At 39.7% G+C, this 21,663-nt stretch overlaps 1 protein-coding gene across 3 annotated transcripts in view; it reads right to left on the bottom strand.

Annotated features, from left to right (window-relative positions):
• The window catches only part of PLAGL1 (PLAG1 like zinc finger 1), a 141,521-nt gene extending 131,771 nt beyond the window's left edge, over positions 1-9,750 (bottom strand). For 2 of the 3 annotated variants that reach the window (XM_036768669.1, XM_036768671.1), the window contains exon 1: positions 9,565-9,750. The gene's annotated coding sequence lies outside the window, so the exon portion shown is untranslated. Of the gene's footprint in view, positions 1-9,179; positions 9,249-9,564 lie in introns of those variants that run through there. The other variant, XM_036768670.1, reaches the window with a different exon arrangement.
• Between the last annotated feature and the right edge of the window lie 11,913 nt (positions 9,751-21,663).

The raw sequence follows: 21,663 nt of genomic DNA, 5'->3' as shown, positions 1-21,663 counted from the left end.
TCATCACAGATTCATGATACTTTTCATTCCCCATACAAGGAGCCTATTCTCATTCTCTGTATATATTCAACAACTCTCTATGTTCTGTCATAACCACCCAGCAGCTTGCTTCCTAACTATGTCCACCCCACTGATTACCAGCATGAGGAGAATTTCCTGGCTCCTCCTTCACCTGGTTCACAGGCGGCACAATAACTACAAAAAGCCATGAGCCCTCTTAAATCACACCCACAAATGCCCTCCACAGTTCATCACATATCCAATCAGTTGCCAAACCTAATAGTTTCTACTTCCACACATCTCTCCTATCTGTCCTAGTTTCACCCACATAGCTACCATCCTAGTCCAGGCCTTCACCTCTCACCTGGACTATGACAAAAGCTTCCTAATTGATTTCCCATGTTCAAGTCTCTCTCCTCTCCAAACAATCCTTAATATAACTGCCAAACAATTTTTGTATGTCATTCTCCTATTTAATAAACTTCAGTGGCTCCCTATTACCTGCAAGATCAAGTAGAAATTCCTGTGTCTCACATTTAAAGCTCCCCTGACCCCAACCTACTTTTCCATCCATACTGTAAGTTACTTTCATCCAGGAAGGGTAATCCAGACATACTAATATTATTGTTGTTTGTCATACACCTAATCTCCCACACCTCTGCCATGGCTGCCCACTATGGCTGGAATTCACTCCTTAGTCCCTTCAAGACTAAGTTGAAAGTGCCACCTTCCACACAAGAATACATACTCTCATTCTCTCTCTCTCTCTCTCTTAATACACATACACACACACACACACACACACACACACACACACACACACACGTTTTCTCCTTTAACAAGACTATAAATTCCTTAAGTTCTTAAGGGCTAGCACAATTTTTTGCTTCTTCCTTCATATCTTCAGCACTTCAAAGCATATCTGGCAACATTGCAGGCATTTATTAAATGCTTGTTGATTGACTGATAGCAAAGAGGAGGGAACTGGTGTATCAATGTGGCCAAATAACGTCACTTTAAGTTTTGTTTGAAAAAGTAATATTATGTGTGTGGCACTTGATCATTATATGCTGTCTTGCATTATGGATCAGATATTTTCTGTGTTAATATCTCTCCAACATAAAAGCTCTTTGAGAACAGGTCCAGGATAAATACTTTTTTTTTCTTTTAGTATTCCACAGTGGGATTGCACAATACAGGCAAGGAATATATACTAATTAAAAGCATGTTTGCTTGACCAATTGACTATGAAGTCAGAAAAAAACTGACTGATGGACACAGAAATAAGATAAAGTTTGATATTAAAATTGGAAGGGAGGCTTATAAAAGTTATTCTGATGCCAAGGAAGATTTCTGGTAAGAAAAACCAGGTCACTATTAGTCAAACAAAATTCTTCCCTACACATTTCTGTGTCCTTGTTCTACAATGAACAGAACCTTGGGTATACTTTATCCACTGCAGATTAGCAATCAACATTCTAATTAATATATGACCCACATCCATGGGTTTTCAATCCATATTCAGGATCCTCAGGGACTGGAGAATATGTAGAAAGGGATATAAGGACAAATATCAGAAACTGAGACACCAATGCTACCAGCAGCCCTGAACAGTTGGAAAGCAGAGAATATTATTACATGGGAAGTTATAACATTCCTGGACCTTACAAATGACTTAAGTTTCTGTCCTCCCCCTTAAATGCTTCACTATTCAGGGATTGCTCTATAATGTCTAGATGGAATTATTATTAAAGAAGCAAGCAAATCAACTCCTATTTGCCTAGTGGTGGCCAGAATAGAGGTAGAGCAATTCAGACAGGCAGTTACCACCCAACATTTAACACGGAATCAACTGACCAATCAATTTACATTATTATGTACCAGGCACTGTGCAAAGCACTGGGGATACAAAATCAGGCAAAAGACAGCCCCTGTCCTCAAGGAGGTTACAATCTAATGGAGGAAACAACATGCAAATAAATATATACAAATTAAACTATATACAGGATAAATAGGAAATAACAGAGGGAAGGCACTGAAATTAAGATAGGTTAGGGGAGGTTTCCTGTAGATGGTGTGAGGGAAAGAGTCCCAGGCATGTGAGATAGCCAGAGAAAATGCCAGGAGCATCTTGCTCATGGACTAGCCTTGAGGCCAGTGTCACTAAACAGAATATCTGTTGGGAAGTAAAGTGTAAGAAAGACTGGACAAGTAAGGAAAAGACTAGATTATAAAGGGTTTTGATGCCAAGTAGAGAATTTTATGTTTGATCCCAGAAAAAACAGGAAGCCACTGTAGTGTACTGAGTAGGGGTTCACATGATCAGATCTACACTTTAGGAAAATCACTTTAGTGACTAAACGAAGGATGCATTGGAGTGGGGAGAGCCTTAGGACAGGCCATTGAAATAATCCAGGCACGAGGTGATGAGAGGCTGCACTAGTGTGGTAGCAGGGTCAGAGGAGAAAAGATCATCATATTCAAGAGATGTTGCAAAGACAACAGTTTGGATATGCGGGTGGAGGGTGAGAGACAGTGAGAAATCCAGGATGACTCCTAGTTTGAGAGCCTGAGGGACTGGGAGGATGGTGTTGCCCTCTACAGTACCAGGGAAAGTATGGGGGAGTGGATTTGGGGGAAAGATAATGAGTTCCATTTTGGATATATTAAGTTTAAGATGTCTACTGTACATCCAGTTCAAGATGCCTGAAAGGAAGTTACTAGAGGTCAGTAGAGAAACTGGAGCAGGATAAGTAGATTTTAAAATCATCAGCATAGAGATGGAAATTAAATCCACAGGAGGTGATGAAATCATCAAGTGAAGTAGTATAAAGGGAGAAGAGAAGAGGGCTCAGGACAGAATCTGAGGACCCCTATGGTTAGAGGGCATGATCTTCAGTAGAATACAGCAAAGCAGACATAGAAGGAGCAATCATATAGGTAGGAGGAGAATCAGGAGAGAGTAATGTCCTAAAAACCTAGAGAGAAGAGAGTATCAAGAGAAGAGAAAGATCAATATGTCATGGACCACAGAGAGGTTAAGGAGAATGAAGACTGAGAAAAGGCCATTAAGTTTGGCAACTAAGAGATCATCAGTAACTTTGGAGAGAATAATTTCAGTGGAGCAATAAGGTGGGAAGCCAGACTGAAAGGAATGAAGAAAAGTGAGAGGTTAAAAAGTGGAGGCACCTAATGTAGATGGACTCATCCAGGAGTTTAGCTACAAAGGGCCAGAGATATGGGACAATAGCAGGGATGAAAGTATCAAGTGAGGGTTTTCTCAGAATAGGGGAGACATAGACATATTTGTAGCCCATAGGAATGAGCCAGGAGAGGGGGAGAAATTGAAAGAGTGGGGATAACAAGAGGAGGTAATCTGTTGGAGGACATAGCATGGAAAGGGATCACCTGAACAAGAAGTTAGCCTTGGTAAGAAGTAAGGCCACCTCATCATGTGAAATGGGTGAAGGAGGAGAAAAGTGGCAGAAGGCACCTAAGTGATAGATGAAGAAGAAGGGAGATGAGGGAGTTCATGATGAATAGCCTCAATTTTTTTCTGTAAAATATGAGGCAAAGTTCTCAGTGGAGGGGAGTAGAGGAGGGGAAGCCATGATGCGTTTGAGGAGGGATGAAAAAGTTTGGAAGAGCAGTTTTGGAGAGGGGGATAGTGAATTGATAAGGGAAGTATAGTAGGATTGCCAAGCAGCAGTAAGGGCCCAATTGAGGTTATGGAACAGAAATTTGTCATGGATTCAGTCAGAATTGCGAGGTGATTTTTCTCCAGCTTTGTTCAGCAGCAAGTATGTATGAGCAAACGTGAGGCTTGGCTGGGTGAAAATTCAGTATGATAAGAGGGGTAGGAATTCAAAAGCAGAGTACAGTATAGAGTTGAACTGGTTCACCAGGGTCAAGGTAAGGAAAAGAGGAAAGAGCAGCTAGTGCAGGAGAGGAGAACTGGGACAGAATTAAGGGGTTAAGGGATTGAAGGTCATCATGCAGTGTGGACAGAGTAAGGTTTTGTAAGGGAAGAAAAAGAGAGAGGTGGAATATGGTTGGATCAGGGAATTTCAGAATTCTTGAACAAAGAGGTAGCACATTTGTGGGTGATAGCAATGTCAAGAGTAAGACCATATTGGTGCAGCTAGGTAGCGCAGTGAATAGAGCATCGACCCTGGAGTCAAGAGGACCTGAGTTCAAATCCAGCCTCAGACACTTGACACTTACTAGCTGTGTGACCTTGGGCAAGTCACTTAACCCCAATTGCCTTGCCTTCCCCCCTCCAAAAAAAAAAACAAGAGTAAGACCATATTTGTGTGTGGCTGAGGCAGGGCAGAGAAGTAGTTCATGGGAGGTGAGTAGATTGAGGAACTGAATCGTTAGGGTTTTTGAGAGAGAATCAATGTTAGTTTTGAAATCCCTAAATGAAAGCAGGAGATAAGAAGGAGAGGAAAACTATGACCTTGGTATCAAACTCAATAAGGAAGGAAGGAGAGTGGGGGGTGGGGGTGGGGGGTTCTGTAAACAATAGCCACCAAGATCTTGACTTTGTTGTAGATATGAATGGCATGAACCTCAAAGGAAGAGAGGTTACTGATGATGGAAGATAGAGGAGAACCTGGAAGCAGCAATGGGGAGCAAGGAATATTCCAACTCCCCTACCTCAACCAGTAAGCAGAGGAGAATGAGTGATGGTGTAGCTAGTATTAGAAAAGTTAGCCAGATAGGCTTTGCTATGAGGGGAAGCCAAGTTTCATTAAGAGCTAACAGATGGAAAGAGTGGGAGAGGAAAAGATTTAAAATGAAGTGAAATATTTTGCCTATGGAACACGCATTCCAGAGGGCACAAAGGGTTAGGTAGAAATTTTGGGATGGGAGTGGAGTGTTGAGAGGGATAGGAATGAGGAACTGGGTGGCAGAAGTATGTGGAATCTATAGGAGTTCAGAGTCATTGGGATGTGAAGGTACAACTTAGTGTGAGAATATTCATCTTGAATGGAGGGTGCCACTCCTCTACCTTCAAATGACAGGAAAAGTAGAAGATAGGAGGCCTGAAGTTAAAGGGAAGGTTGCTCTTCCTTGCACTGGAGATTCTCCCCATCCCCGCTAGGAGATTGGGCTGGCAGTAGGAGGTAGAAGATGCTTGTGCTGATACAGAAGGAAGTGATTCCTTTGGAGCATAAAGAAGATGCCCTGCATGGCCACTATTAGCCTTTCCTCAGGAGACATGCTGCACTTTGCAGGAAATGAGGGTTCAAAGCACTAGAGTATAATCTGAAGTCTTCTCACCTGAGGAGGCTGGTTCTGAGGTTGCAGGAGGAAGAATAATAGATTTGGAGATGGAAAGGATCTCAGAGATTATCTAGTTCAATGCCCTGATATTACATGTGAAGAAATTTAGGCTCATAGGGTTAACTGACTTCCCCAAGGTCACATAAATAGTAGTAGTAGATAATGCCAAGTAGATACAAGAATAGCAGAAGAGATGAACCTAAGTACACTGGGCAATTCAACTACAACACTTTACACTCTACTGTGAACCCTGGTCAATAGCAGTAACAGAAGGGCAGCATGGTATAGTGGGAGGACTAGAACTCATTCCGAGGTACCTGGAATCTCTAGATCCAAGATTTTCACTTTGATCCTTATTAGTTATATAACTTTGGGTAGTTCAGTTAATAATGATAATAGCCAACATTAACACAGCACTTACTATGTACCAGCCACTGTGCTAATTGGTTTACAATTATCATCTCATTTGACCCTCGAAACAACCCTGGGAGAGAGGTGCTATTATTATCCCCATTCTACAGAGGAAACTGAAGCAAACAGAGGTTAAATTATTTGCCCAGGGTCATAGTCTCTCTAATCTGGTTTCCTCATCTGTAAATTGAGAATAACAATACTTATCCTGCCTACCTCACAGGGTAGTTGTGAGGTTTAAGATGTGAGATGATATCTGTGAAAATTCAACCACAGGAACGTTTCAAAAAGCTAAAAGTCCAAATACTTTAGTCAAGGTACTTCACAAGATTCCAAACTACCTTTCTAGTCTTATATTGAAATACTCCCTTCTCATTTATTCTATACTGCAGCCAAGCTAAACCATTCTCTTTTCCTGTCAAGGTCTATATATTCCTATTTCCTGCCTCCAAACCTTTGTTCAACACCATCCTACATACATGGAATGAGCTCTCCTTTAAAGCCCAACTCAAATGCCTTTCACCTGCCAGTAGTCATCTTTCCTTCATCTAACCTCATGCTATTGGGGGGGGGGGAAGCACAGGGAGCAAGGATAGATAGGGACAGCACTGTTACAACTCCATTCTTTGTACTTTTCTTGTGTGTTTATATTAGAATTTATAGTCTAATTTATGTCTGTGTTTAAACATAATTTCCAGTTCCTTGAGGAGAGGGAATATCTATTTTCTTCTTTGTATCCAGTGCTAATACACTCAACAATATCTGAACTACTCATTTAGCATATTATTTGAGTGAGACTCCAGTGTCAATTCTGAACATTTTTTTCATCTTTAAGTTTTTTAACAAATTTATTTGACAGCCCCAAGCACTCTGATAGCTCTGTATTTTTAATGGATAAGCTACCAGAAAATTCAGAAAGAAAAGACATAGTAATTACTCTTGTTAATAGGGTACCAAAGAAGTCATTTTGATTTCTAAACCATGAATGTTAGTGCTTGGCACATAGTAAATGCTTAATAAATAAACACTAAAGCTTTTGTCAAACTTAAAAAGCAATTGCTTTGACTATCAGTTGAATGATGGGTACTCAATGCTTTGACCTACATTTATATCTTCATACTTAATTTTATAACAGATGTGTCAGGCAGTGGTGTTATCACTTAGATGTGTAAGCATTTTACTTACAGTGATCCAAGGAGCTATAAATTGAATAGGATATTGTGCTAGAAACAGAGTTCATTATGGCTAAATGAAAATAATCTAGCATATTAAGTACAAGAAACAGCAACAGAAAAAATATATATGCAACTGCTCAAAATTTCTCCTTTATCATATGAAACATACAATGGGAAAAACTGGACCTGGCTTATTGTTTGGGTGATATGAATGCTCTAGATCATTTTCTATATCAGCACTGCTATTGATTCTTCTATCTATATCTTCCAGCTAAACATTATAGATTTTATTAGTTCTACTCCTAATATCAATTATAATTTTTCTTTAAGCAGAGCACCCATTAAAGCTGTAAAGTGTCTATGTACATATCTCATTTAAATTTTATCTTGTACATGTTACAATTTCATATCTATAATGTTATTTTGCCTACAAGATAGACAGGACCATTTTACAGGTGAAGAAAATGAGGCACATCAAAGTTAAGTAAACTGTTCAAGGTCACGTAGTATAGAACCCTTTTCTCTGGACTCAGACCAATTTCCTTCTACTAAATTACATGAATCCTAAAAATGAAATCCCTAATTATCCCGAGTCATCTGATTTATTTCTTCTTATAGTCAAAAATAATCAGTCTCTCAAGCCTCCCGCCACAGCATAACAGCGCACATAGCAATCTCTTAATAAATGTTTTTTTCATTCATTAACTCACTAATTGTCATGATTTTGAAACATAGCCACCTGGCTAGGGCTTTTATTAGTAATGGTACAAAGTTTTACTTTCTTCACTATTGACTTATGTTTCATTTATCACAAATAAAAGCAAAGTGAGAAAAGGAATTGTAGATGTAGAAGCTAGAAAGACCTTAGAGGTTATCCAAATCTTAATTGTATAAATAAAGAAACTGAGGCCCAGAGAGATTAAAAACTATTTCCCCCCACAAGCAATGATGGCAGGGCAGGTATTCAAATCCCGGTCCTTCGACTCCAAAGATATCACTATGATCATACCTCCTCCTCCCACCCTCTTCTACACCGACATCTATTTATTTCTTTATTTCAGCTTCACATCCAGCTTACTTCCACAAAAGTATTTAAGGCAGCTTAACGACACTAACAGTTGCTGCCTAAAAAGCACCATCGTAATAAGATGAAAGCAAAATCTGATTTAAGAGCTCCACATTAGGAAGCAGAACAGAAGTGGAAACAAAGAGACAGAAACATTTAACCACGACTTTTGTGTGGTCTGAATTCTTTTGGGACAACGGACCCGCCCTGGTCCTTTTCTATACCAATCTGCGTCGACTTTCCCAGCACTCTCCTATATCGCCTTTCTAAACAATTACATCATAGGATTTACAGCTAGAAGGGGTTTTAAAAGATTATTCCCCTCCAATTTACAGCTGAGAGAACCGAGATTAAATGACTTGCCCAAGGTCACCCAGGTAATAATTGGTGATGACAAAACTTGAATTCAGATCTTCTGCCTCCAACTACAGAGCTCTGTCCACTACATCATCTCCCTTACCAAAAGGGAGACTACTGGAACTTTTTGTTTTTTTCACATTTTTTCCCCTGTGTGTGCGCGCGTGTTCGTGTGCGCGCCTACAGATAGCATTACCTCCCAAGGAGCCCAGATCCCTAAAGGCCCAGGTTCTTTTCTCAAGTAACACCTAATGGGTAGGAAAAGTTGGCAAAACATCCTCCCCCCACCCCCCGCGCCCACGTCCAGGGAAAAGAAGAAGGAAAAAGGCTTTAGACCCGAACGAGCTGTAAGTAGCAAGTACTTTACGTCCTACTTCAGTCCTCCTCACTTCCCCCACCCCCCAAGGAGAGAAGAAACAGCCAGTATCGGAAATTCGAGAAAAAGAAAGCGACCCAGGAGTACAAAGGCTGACCTTCTCTTCTCAGCCCTGGAGCTCCGGACGCAACCCTACTCCCGCGGAACCTGCGAACTTCAGCTTCGGGGTGGCAAAACCCCAACCTTTTTCTTCCCGGGGCTGAGGCATAAGCAATTTGCTAAACGGGTCAACGACTCGCTCAGCCCCAGGGAAAAGCCCAGCAGTAACTTACACCTTCCAGCCCGCAAGCCGGGGCAACTACTGGAAGGGAGCTCTGTTCTGCAGAGGAGGAGAAAACAAAAACCAAAAGACAAAAACGTGTGACTTGCAGTTTCGAAGTACCGGCTGCGCTGCCTCCTCGCCCCCCAGTGCCCGGCCAACAGACGTTCTGCCCCAACCGTGAGCTACCTGGGCTTGAAGCTTTCAACGTCCCCCGCCACAGAGGAAAGGAAGAAAGACACTTACCAGGCATGCACACCCCCACCTGAGAGGGGCTTCTGGCTGCCGCAGCTCCTCGCGCAACCTCGCGCGCCGCCCGCCCCGGGGATGGGTGAGCAGCTCGCGCCTCCCCCCGCCCGTCCGCCTTCCGGGCGGGGGAGGGGGGGAGCGGCGGAGAGGGGGAAGCTGCGCCCGCACCTACTCAAGCGAAACGACCCAGCTGGGGCCGCCTCTCCCCAGCCTTACCGAACGTCCAGCCCGCTCGCCCGCCCCGCAGCATCCCCGGCCCCCAGCACCCCCGCCGCGCCCTGCCCCACCCACGCCTGCCTATCTGCTTAGCTCCGTTCCCCGAGCCTCAACTTCTCTGCCCTTCTCTTGAGCTCTCCGAAATCCGGGGCCAAGTTTCTCCCACCTTGAAAAGTTCGCCGACGCGAGAGGGAAAGCCCTCAAACCAACTTCGGGCGCCCCCTGGCCCCCAGCTGTCGGAGGGCAAGTCCGCCGGGAAGCGCGACCTCTCCCGACTCTGCAACTCGCGACAGTGTCCTCCCCTTCCCTTCCTCAGCCGCGCAGGCCAGCGAGGTTGGTCCGCTGCGCTCCTGTTCCAGCCAGGCACCGAAAAGGAGAAGAGGAGGAGGAACCGCGGCGGGCGGGGAAAGGGGTGGGTGGTGGGTGATGTAGATCCCCTCTCGACTACCGGCAGCGTGGTTGTGCAAATAAAACCGCTTCTGGGGATTTCTGAGCTATTTATTTTCCTCTACACGTGAAACAAAGACTCTTTCTCCCCCACCAATTTGAATGTGATAACTATGACAGCCTAGATTGTGATGATTCTGGAGTCATCTAATTCTATGCGACTTAGCCAAGTCCTGCCACAATCATTTCTTGTAACGATCAAAATCTACTGTTGATAAGGACAGCAAATCTAAAAGTACTTCTTTGTGACAATGAAAGAAACTTACATTTTTATAATGCCTTCAGGTTTTTAAAATGCTTGCTTCAGAATAGCTCTGTGAAGTAGGTACCACGTGTACCATAATCCACATATTACAGATGAGGAAATTGAAGCCCAGAGAAGTGACTTGCCCCAGGATCACGTGGCTATTTAAGTGTTAGAACTAGGACCTCAATCTTTTGATTCCAAGACCAGTGCACTTTTCACTCCACTAGGGTCTTCCTCCTAGCTAAACTTTACACAGGTTAGTGCTTTTAAGTTTAGAAAGTACCTTACTTCAGTTATCTCATCTAATAATAATAATGGTAGTAAAAGCCTACACGCAAATAGCAAAGTTTGCAAGGCTCCTTTTCATCCATTATCTCATTTGATTCTCAGGACACCTACTTTTGTAAGGCAAATCCTAGAATTAAAACTATCCCCATAGTATGAATCTTTGTAAGGGGGCCATGGACTTTGGTAGGGGTGGGAAATGGACACAGGTAATTCGTGTTTAGACTTGAGGACACAAATTCACTATCTTTCTTTACTCATGGATGCCTTCATGGAGGAGGTACACAATTTCTAAAACTTATGGCATTGAGAGAGTGGTAACCTGGGTGAAGAGAGCGTTCAGGGAATACCAGGAATCCTCAGAAGTGGACTGGAGTGGATAATGGGACTAAAAAGATATTAAGAAATTGAATCTAATACAAAAAGAAGGGACAGGCTCCAGTACAGGAAACAAATGAAGTAAAGTGGTCCAATTTGGCCTCTGAAAAACTTCGAGGCAGAGAGGAGGAAGCTCTTGAACCTGACTTGAAGTGTAATGGAAAACCATAGTCATGTTCTAAATTGGGAGTAGGAGCTATAACTAATCTTTATTTGTAAATTGAATGAGTGGTATATTGTGAGGAAAGACAAATTTGCTAATTTAAAATAGAGATGTCATTTTCTTTAAACTCATCAAATTCTTGAAAATCACATGTAAATCAAATCTTATGCACTTAAAATATAATTGCATTGATAGTGCTCCTGGTTTAAACACAAGTCCTTTTGTAATGAAAATAATCTTCCATATATTTTTTAACTTTTCAAATTTCTGGGGTTTTTTTATTACTTTCTTTAAGTTAGCCAAATATGTACTGTTACAAAATCAGAGACAGAGGGAGGTCAAAAGTCTCTTAGAGTAACCTGTTCCTGAACAGGAATTCCCTTCTCCCTTTCACATCTCTGCCAAGTGGTCATCCAGGTTTCATTTGAAGACTTGTAGTGAGAGGCACCCTATCCTGAGGTAACCTATTCCACTTCTGGATAGCTTGACTATAATTTAAGAATCTTCCTTTCTTCACCTTTCAACCTTCGCTCCTAGTTCCACTATCTGAGGCGATACAGAGTAAGTCTAATCCCATTGATTAGAGTTATAAAACATTCTCTCCCCAGTTAGATGAGTGTGTGATTTCTCCTTCCTCTCCTTAGAAGTATGAGGAAGCAGCCCTGAGTAATTTGAATAACTCCACCCAGATAACCCTAGGGGATTTGTGATTACTTTTTAGAAGCAATGAAAAAGATAGAGTTCTCAGGAGACTGGGAGCTGTGGGAGATACTGATATTGATACTGATGGAGATACTGATACTAATGTAGAAAGTCTCTGCTTGGGCACTAGAGGAGAGAAAAGTTACCCTGAGCCAATATGGAATTAAGGTGAAAGATGGACTGATGGTATATAAATGTACTTATGGTTTAAGGACAAGTGTCTTTCTAACTCCTGGGACAATTCATGTGTGCTATCTGGGACCACAGGAACCCCAGTATAAGAGAAAACTTCAGAATTTTAGTTACATGGAACTTTATTTTGGAACTGTGATGCAGAAGGCCAAGGGTTCAAGAGAGAAAGAGAAAGCAATTTCCCTAGGAAAAGGAATGCCTTCCATCTGCTGGGAGCCTGGAAGAATTGCAGGAGGTGTGAATTGCTGGAAAACTTGTACTAGGCAGCCAGCCAGCCAGAGAAGTCATGAAGGGGAGTGCTGACAAACAGGAAGACCTTCCTTCTCTGTCATCTCCAACTGAACCCCTACCCAAGGCAATCATGTAAGAGAATATAAAAGTTTTTGAGGAAGGCTGTCCACCAGCAGGCACTGTTTTCCCATGGATTCTCATGAGTTTTCTCGGTGCTTTGAGCATTATGAATCCAAGGGCTGAAAAGTAGAGTTGGTAACCTAAACTACAGATGCATGGAGGAGTGTCAGATGCTGTTGTTCATATATTATCTTGGTAGCAGCAATGAGCCAAAGAAGTGAGAAATTCCCTAAAGCCTCTGTCACAAGGCTTTCATCCCTCTTCCATGTAAGTCTTTCAGATATTTGAAGACCATGGTTATGTTTGCCACAAGTCTTTTCTTTAGATCTTCAATCATACTAGACTACCCAAAATTCAAATGCAATTCAACACATATTTATTAAGAAGAAATGGAAGAAAAATGAAGTGATGTAAAGAGTTATATGAACTGATGCTGAGTGGAATGAGCAGAACCAGAAGAACATAGTACACAGTAACAACCACATTGTTCAATGACTGACTGATAGCCTTAGCTGTTCTCATCAATGCAAGGCTCTAAGACAACTCCAAAAGACTTACAATGGAAAATGTTATCCACATCCAGAGAACTTTGGAGTCTAAATGCAGATGGAAGCATACTATTTACTCTCCTCTTCTTTTGTTTTGTTTCTACTTTCTTGAGGTTTCTCCCTTTAGTTCTAATTCTTCTTTACAACATGACTGATGTGAAAGTATGTTTAATATGAATGCATAAGCAGAGCCTATATCAGATTGCATGCTGTCTTGGGGAGGAGGGAGGAGAGCAGGGGGGAGAAAATTTGAAACTCAAAATCTTATGGAAGTGAATGTTGAAAACTAAACATAAATTAATTTTTAATAAATTTTAAAAAAAGAAAAGTGAAGTGAGCAGAACCAGGAAAATGATTTCTACTATAATATCGATATTATAAAAGAGAAGAATTCTGAAAGATTTAAGAAGTCGAATCAACCATAATTAAAGAAGATTGTGAAAAAGAAGGTTGCATACTTCATGTTAAAAAAATGGTGGACTAATTTGCAGAACGAAAAACACATTTTTTTAACATGACCAACATAGGCATTTGTTTTGCTCGATAATACTCGTATGGTAAAAAGAGTTCTGTTTTTTTCTTTTCTTTGTCTCCTTTCTTTCTCTCTCTCCCTCCCATGAGTGGGGTAAGGTAAAAGGGAGGAATAATGCTTGATAATTGGAAAAAAAAAAAAAAGAAAAATTTAAAAAAAGAAATGAGCGTAAGATCATTGGTCTTTGGAGTCAGAAGACCTAGGCTTGAATCCTGACTCTATCGTTTATTTCTTTTGTGATCATGGGCAAATCACTTAACAACAATAACTGATATTTATACAGCACTGTATATACATTATCTCATTTGATCCTAACAACAACTCCATAAGACAAGAGCTTCAGATATTATTAACTTTATTTTAAAGAAGAGGAAACAGACTGAAAGATATTGATTTCTACTAGGAACACAAATATAGTATGTAATGTAGGATTTGAACCCAAGTTTTCCTGCCTTCAAGTCCATAGCTATAGCATCTATTCTAACAGGGGTAATATTTATTAAACCTATTTCACAAGGTTACTGTGAGGAAAGCACTTTGTAAGCAGTGATATACTGAAACCACCTCTAACTGGCTTTTAATAGCTTGTTAAATATTTGGTGTGAGCATTTACGCCTCAGAATTAGCAGTTGCTTCAAATCAGGACTTATTTTTATTGTTTTGTAGATCACCCACACTCAGAAAATGTTAATAATTCAAATTAAACTTAAAAGTATGTGTACATACATTCTCCTCCTCCGCCCCCACCCCACCAAACCATTTGTTAAACATTTACCAGCACACCCGTTTTATTCTATAAACATTGCTTGGGCTCAGCCAGAGGGCAATAGAAGGCTCAGGGAATGATATCATCCCCAGACTGGAATCCTGGTGACTAAAGGCTAATTAATGATAATAATAATGATAATAATAATAATAATAATGTCATTTGTATAGCACTCTAAAATTTACAAAGTGTTTTCTATTCATTATCTTATTTGAGCCTCACAACACCTCTGTTTGTAAGTCTTAAAGGACTATTTAAATGTGAGTTATTGTTTTGTACAAGGCCTGGTGCTAAACACCTTAGGGATCCAAAGAATACACAAAATCTCTGCCCTGCCCACCTGAAGTTTATAGTCAAGTTATTATTAACCATTTAAAAGTTTGCTTCATCTCTTATTTTGAGTCTTTTATGTAATGTCTCTACTTCACTGAAATCCTGCTATTGATGCCTTAAGGTGTCATAGAGGTGACTTTAATTTCTCAAAAGCTATGTCATTAAGTTTTGGCAGATTATGAAAAGATTCAATACAAACTTGATGAAGGATCATGACCAGAAGGTTAGCCACCAGTTGATAATTTTTTAAAACTCATAAAACCAATTTATTAGAAGGTTTCAATCTTCATTAATAGAGCCAGCATTCCCACAGATCAAATCACAAATCCTTTAAATATTGACGTATATGCTGTTGTCGTTTCTTGTTGTTGTTTTAGAAATGGTTATATAAAAATATTTGAGTAGTAATAATTAGACATTTAGGCTTATGTCAATTCTGTGATTATACATCCATCATTATAATTTTGCACTGTGCTTAATTGTAAGCACATTGTGTTGAACAAGACATAGGCTACCTTTAATTACTTAAATTTGATAGGCTGCAAGTAGATAGAAATGGATTTATGGTTTGTTGTTTGGTGAGGGTGGTTTTATTTTGCCTTTTGGGACCAGCTCTTGTGACTTTAAACTATATGCTAGTTAAATTTTTACAATTCCTCTGGATTTATTTATTGTGAGTCATTTAATTTTTAAAAAAAACAAAATGTTTATAAAGTCAAAGAAGGTTCAAGCTGGTAAGAACCTTAGAGAACGTTTAGTATTACATAGCCCTTTTTAAAAACAGTTAATAACAATGAGACCCAGAGGGACCAAGTAACTTGTGCCTGTATTGCCACAATGTCTTCATTTTCCCGTAGGGAGTTTATCCTCAGATTCTGTTCCAGATCCTGGATGAAGTATTAATGCTGACTTATTATCACATCACATTTGTTTTCCCAACAGTAAATAGTCTGATGGGAAAAACGTAACATCAGAAGAAAGAGTCAAAGAAAACCCGTTAGGAAAAAAAATGAGGAGATAGTTGCAGGAGAAAAGCAGAAAATGGTTGGTTGTTGCTGTTTATATCAATAGAATGTAATACAATGTACTACATTCTAAATGTTCTCTAAAGCCTCTTCAGTTAAAAAGAAACAAAATATCTCTCAACCCACGAATGCTCTTTGTTCTTAGAATCCAGGTATTGAAGTTTTACCGATCAGTACAAACAACTATTTACAATAACTAGAAAAGTTTAAATACTATGTAGACATTATAATCAGTGGTTATATCTGGGGAATCCAGAACCTGACACAAGATAGCCCAGTGGTATGTCTGCAGCTAGTAGTTCCAGGTTCCCTAGACAGTCACAGAGGAACAGTAGGCATCTTCAGACGCCATCAACTACTGTGACACTAGACATTGGACTTTGGTCTCTTGTGTACCCTTGGCATGGTGGGAGCTATTATACATTCCCCAGTCCTTATGAGGTGTCTTGAAAGTTGTAAATCCATAGGAACAGAAGTGCTCTAAGCTCAGCAATGAATGTGTACTCTGGTGTGACTAGTACGCACAAGAGGCTAGTATATTATGCTTTATCTTTGTTGTTCCCATTTACAATTGTACTTTTTACAGAAACTGATTATATTTAAGTATTTAAATGACTAAAGTTATTAGAGTCACATGATCAGCTTTGAGTATTTACAGCTCACTAGCAAAGTAATTAGACACTGCCAAGAGATAAACATAGTATATTTTTTGAAAAGCAAAAATTAAAATAGAAAGACAACAAAAACAGAGACACTGGAAATCCTACACCAGAGCTTTAAGTTCCGGCAACTTTCAGTATACACATACCTGTCCTTTCACTTGAATCACAGCAAACTCTGCCTAGGCTAGCACCATTACCTAATTCTTTAGCAGGCAAAAGCATGAGTAGGTAGAAAAGCCAAAATTAAGAGAGGATCCCTAAAAAAGACATGGTGGATGGGTAAATAAGAAACCATGATTAGGCTTGGAGATGAAAAACAGAGAATGGATCTGAGCTATTGAGGAACAGAGCTGGAGACTGAAGGAAACAATACTAATAGAATAGTGAGGAGGAAACAAGTTTCCTTCCTTGATTTCCTTCCATTCCTACTTCCTCCTTTCCTTTCCCCATCTGGTAAATGAGGGCATTGGAGTATATGATCTCTAAGGTCCTTAATACCTCAGAATCCTGTGTGACCCTTTTTTTTTCCTTTCCTCATTCCCTCATATTTCCCTTTAGTACCATAAGCACTGGAGTGAGATCAGTGGAGCCATTAGAAAAGGTATTTTAGTTGAAATATAGGATCATGAATTTGTATCCTCTTTTACAGATGAGGAAGCTGAGGGCAGTAAATGTTAAGGTATTTGCTCAAGGTCACAAAGGAAGTACGTACCTATGGTCTGAGGGAAAAGCAGGAAGGAGGAGGGAGAAATCTCTAGGGCAGGAGGGAGGGAAAGGAATTTCCTATATCAGACAATTGAGGATCCCACTTTTTACGTAAGGTACGTAGGTTGGATTTCTGTCCATTATGTTTCTGTATCTTTACTGTTTCCACTTCATTAAACATGCATAAACTAATCTAGAGGCTACTGTTAAGGAACAAACACTCACATAGAGAATACCTGAAACACACACACACACACACACACACACACACACACACACACACAGTGGATCTCCCAGAAAAGACTACCCCAGGTTCAAGGTACTCTATGGATCTATATCCACTCAAAACTTAGGAGTCCAACCAAAAGTTTCTCTTTATTAGTTAGCCTGAGGACAAAATTAGTTCAAACCAAAGGCATTTAATGAAATATTATAGAAAGAAAAAAGGGCAATAAATCATTCCCTACCATAAATCTGAGGCATATTCTCCCCCAAACATTATCATACATAACGAACATACATGAAGAAGTACACATTAGAAGAATGTTTGGCTACCAGATTTGGAGGAGTGAACTACTACTCCAAACTTTCAAAGCTACTTTTTTCTTGTTGATGCAATCACATAGTACCTATAAGACTTGTTCTTTGCTAACCTCTGCCAGATAAATATAACCAGCTAGCAACGGTATGCTACTATGCTTGATACATCATCTGCTGAACATGTAATCTCTCCAAACTACCATCAGGCATAGCATCATGGGGCACCTGGTTTCCAAACTTCACCCTACTCCCAGCTTCAGTTGAAGTCCTTAGCTGTAATGCTTTCTTTCTCATGAGAAGAGTAAGCTTTGCTATGCCCTCCGCTATAGACTAACAAGAGGCTTCCTTAGAGGAAAAAAATCTTCCCAGATTTTTCTCCTCTTGTGATCTATCTCAGCTAGAAAAGATCTTTCATTTTTAGCAGATCTAATATATGCCATAGCCACAAATACCTTCAGGCTCAAGTCTATCTTTGAACTCTGCTTCCTCAGGGATTCAGCTTCTCCCTCTGACACCTCACAATGACTTAGGGTGTAATATCCAATGGTTGGCTAAGGCGGGGAGGGGGAGAAGGTACAAGCAGAGGAAGTAATATTGACAAAACCAAATCCACCGAGTAAAGTCATTATCTTCCCCCTGCCTAGCCATATGCCTAATAATAATGACAATGATGAAGATGATGACGATAAATAGCTAACATTTATATATAGTGCTTACTCTGTGCCAGGTACTATGCTAAGCACTTTACAATTATCTCATTTGGTCCTCACAACCCTGCAAAGTAGGTGCTATTATTATCCCCATTTTACAGATGGAGAAACCTAGTCAAACAAAGGTTTAAGTGACTTACCCAGGGTCATAAAACTAGGTAAGTGTCTGAGCCTGACTCCAGGCCCAGCACTCCATCCATTGTATCACCATATATACATATGTTACAGGCATATGTGTATGTGAACATATCCAGGCAATCAAAGCCTAAAGCCTTTTCAGACTTTCAGGTCTCTTATGTATTATTTAATAATGTTGATCAATTATGATATTAATATTTAATAAAAGAGTTCTACAATTTTATGAAGGTTTTTTATATTATAGAAAACTCATGAAAGGCAAACATTCCAAAGAAGCTATGGAGCTTAGGAGTGGGAGAAGAACCAGGATCCGATCTGATTCTCCAGAAATACCATCAAGAATTTCTCAGTGGTGCCAGACCCCACACCCAAATACCAGTTTAAAGAATTTTTAGATACCAGCAGGGAAGCAAGGAGCCCACACACCAAACACTCAATAGAGGATCTGTGGTTATAGTTGAAAAACCCCCTGCACTGAGGGAGTCTTGTATTCCTGCTTCTCTTTCCTCTCGCTCTCTATTCTTGATGTATCAGCAAGAGTTTAGGATAGAGAAATGAAGAAGGAGGGTGAGTAAGCAAATGTGGGACAATCTTGGGAAATTTAGTATAGGGTTATGGGGTGGGGCATACAAAAGGATATCAATAAGTTTGAGACTAATACAAATTACTAAAATGTGTCATATTAAGATGATAATGCGATCAAGCCTGAAAAAGCTGCCTCAAGTAAGGTATACTAAATTATACGTACCTTTTCAAATATTTTCATGGCAAATTCTTTCATTTCAATCATCAAAGAATTGGATGGACAAAAATCTATTATTGTAAGAAACTTTTAAATCTGGAAGAATTTGTTTAAAAAAGAAAACCCTGCTTGTTTCAGAAAGTCTATGCTGAAAAGCCATTTTAAAAAAATCTTGATAGCTGTTTGAGTTTACTTTTTTCTTCAGGTCACAGATTCATAGTATTATTCCAACCCCACCCCAAAGGTGGGTATTTAACAGATGGTTCTTGAATAGGATTGCATAGAATGTTAGAAATAAAGGCAGAGTAGTTTAGTGAAAAGAACCTAGAATTCAGAGTAGATTAGATTAGTAGTAGAGTAGAATAGATTTGAATTCTGATTCTGCTCTACATAACCTGTGTGACTTTAAGCACTTATCTCTTTTTTCATTTTTTTCAATTATATATTTGTTTGTAACATTCATTTTTTTAAACTGAGTTCTGAATTCTCTCCCTCCCACTCATGTGAAGGCAAGAAATATGGTATCAATTATACATGTGAAATCATGCAAAACATTTCTCATATTAGCTATGTTGGGGAAAAAAAAGCAAGAAAAATAAAGTGAAAAAAGTATGCTTCAATCTGCATTCATACTCCATCAGTTCTTTCTTTGGAGGTGAGTAGCATTTTTCATCCTAAGTCCTTCAGAGTCCTCTTGGATCATTGTATTGATCAGAATAGCTAAGTCCTTCACAGCTGAGCATTGTACAATATTGCTATTGCTATGTACAATGTTCTCCTGGTTCTGCTCACTTCACTTTGCCTCAATTCACATAAGTCTTCCCAGGTTTTTCTGAAACCATCCTGCTTATCATTTCTTATAGCATTCCATCACAATCATATACCACAATTTCTTCCACCATTCCCCAATGGATGAGCATCCTTTCTATTTCCAATTCTTTACCACCACTAAAAGAGCCGCTACAAATATTATTGTGCATACAAGTCCTTTTTCTTTGATCTCTTTGGGATACAAGGTACTTATCTATTTGGGCCTCAGCTTTCTGGTCTATAAAATGGGTTTGTACTAGATGGCCTTTAAAGTCCTTTCCAGCTCTACTGATATCTATAATCAAAATGACATAGACAAGGGCTACCCATCTAATCAACTTTTTGTTTCATAGAAGAGCAAATTTATCTGTAAACTAAACTAAGACGGCTTAATCAATTTTACCTATAGTCACTCAAAGTCAGATTTAGAACTGAATTCTCTTGAACCCAAGACTAATGTTCATTCCGCTACTTCTTCTATTTCCCATCTTAATTTATTTCTCTACATCTTAATCCTTTTCTTTCTCATACTTCAGTGACTGAAATAATAAGATAAAACAAAACATCTTTCTTATATCCCAAATGATGTAATAATCATCATGCTCTTTCATCCACCCAAGATAGCCATAATGTTTGCTTTCCCCAAATCATATGTGACGAATCTTTATTGACCTGAGCAATACAGTATGTATAACTCACATATTTTATAGTTAGTAGTATAACAGGGGCCTGGCCAATGGATTTTCACCCGCAGAGCATGCAATGCATGCTCTCGTTGCTGCCAACTCATCTGGACAAGTCTGGTGAGTCAGCTTCTGGAGAAACATGATGATATTTAAGAAAAGAGGCTTGCTCCCTGATCTGGAGTATGAAAAGACATTCTGTAACTAGTTCTGTTGAGATAATAACACAGTGAAGATATGGATTGTTGATTGTCTGCATAGATGGAACTGGTGTACATTAAACAAATACTAGCCAGCCAAAGTGATTTCCTTCTTATCTGTTCTTTTTTTTTCTTGCTGTCTGTGTGAGTACATGGCCCTGATGTTATTTCTGTTTGTGTTGTATTTATTCTTCCTGCTTTTATGTGAAAGAGTATTGGAGATGGCTACAATTTGAAAGGTCAAAACAGAAAGTGCCAAAAGTCTTAAGAGCTAGAGTTCATGCCATGATTTATAGAAGGCTGAAAAATAGTGAGGTAGCAGCTCAGATTCTCAAAAGCAACTGGCTTGACCCAGCCCAATGGAAGCAGAGACACACAGACTTATCCACCTATCAATTATGCTGCCTTTGGAAGTGAACTTAGTGAGATGAATGTTCTCTAGAAACTATTTGCATTTGAGTCCACTCTCCCTAGGAACTGAGGTGCTGTTGTAGGGAAGAGTATGCTCCATGGTATTGAGGGAAATGGTTTGTAACTTGTTTTTGCTATGTCTTTACAGTAAATATCCCTTTTTAAAAAGCTAATTAAGTGATACTGGTGGTGTGGGAAGAACATACCAGAATGCAGGCTTAAGCATAAGCCCCTACATTGCTTCTCAGGAATATTCCTAGAAGAGCAGTCCTTAACCTGAGGTAAATCATTAAGGCATCCAGGGATAGATAGATTTCAGGGGATCTATGAGCTTGGGTGGAAAAAATTACATTTTTTATTTTTACTACCTTCTAACTGAAATTTTGCATTTCCTTCAATTATGGATATACTTTAAAAAGCATTAATCTGAGGAGTCCATGACACACAAAAAAATTGAAGAACCTCTGCCCAGGGACCTTGAGGGGAAGATGTGTCTAGCTTAGACAGAGTCAGTTCACAGTCTCATTACAGTAGTAAGATCCCTGTCAGATATCAAGAAAACAGTAGCCAATACATAGCACACATACTCCACCAATGTCCATGCAATGTTTAAAAAAAAAAAGCTAGATGAAGGATCCAATCACATTAAGTGAGCTCCCATGATGAATTTATGGAAGGACTAAGATGAGAGATAC

Source organism: Trichosurus vulpecula, chromosome 7 (assembly GCF_011100635.1).
Source record: "Trichosurus vulpecula isolate mTriVul1 chromosome 7, mTriVul1.pri, whole genome shotgun sequence".
NCBI classification, from domain to species: Eukaryota; Metazoa; Chordata; class Mammalia; order Diprotodontia; family Phalangeridae; genus Trichosurus; species Trichosurus vulpecula.
The sequence above is the reverse complement of the archived record's forward strand: the minus strand, read 5'-3'. Positions and strand labels throughout refer to the sequence as shown.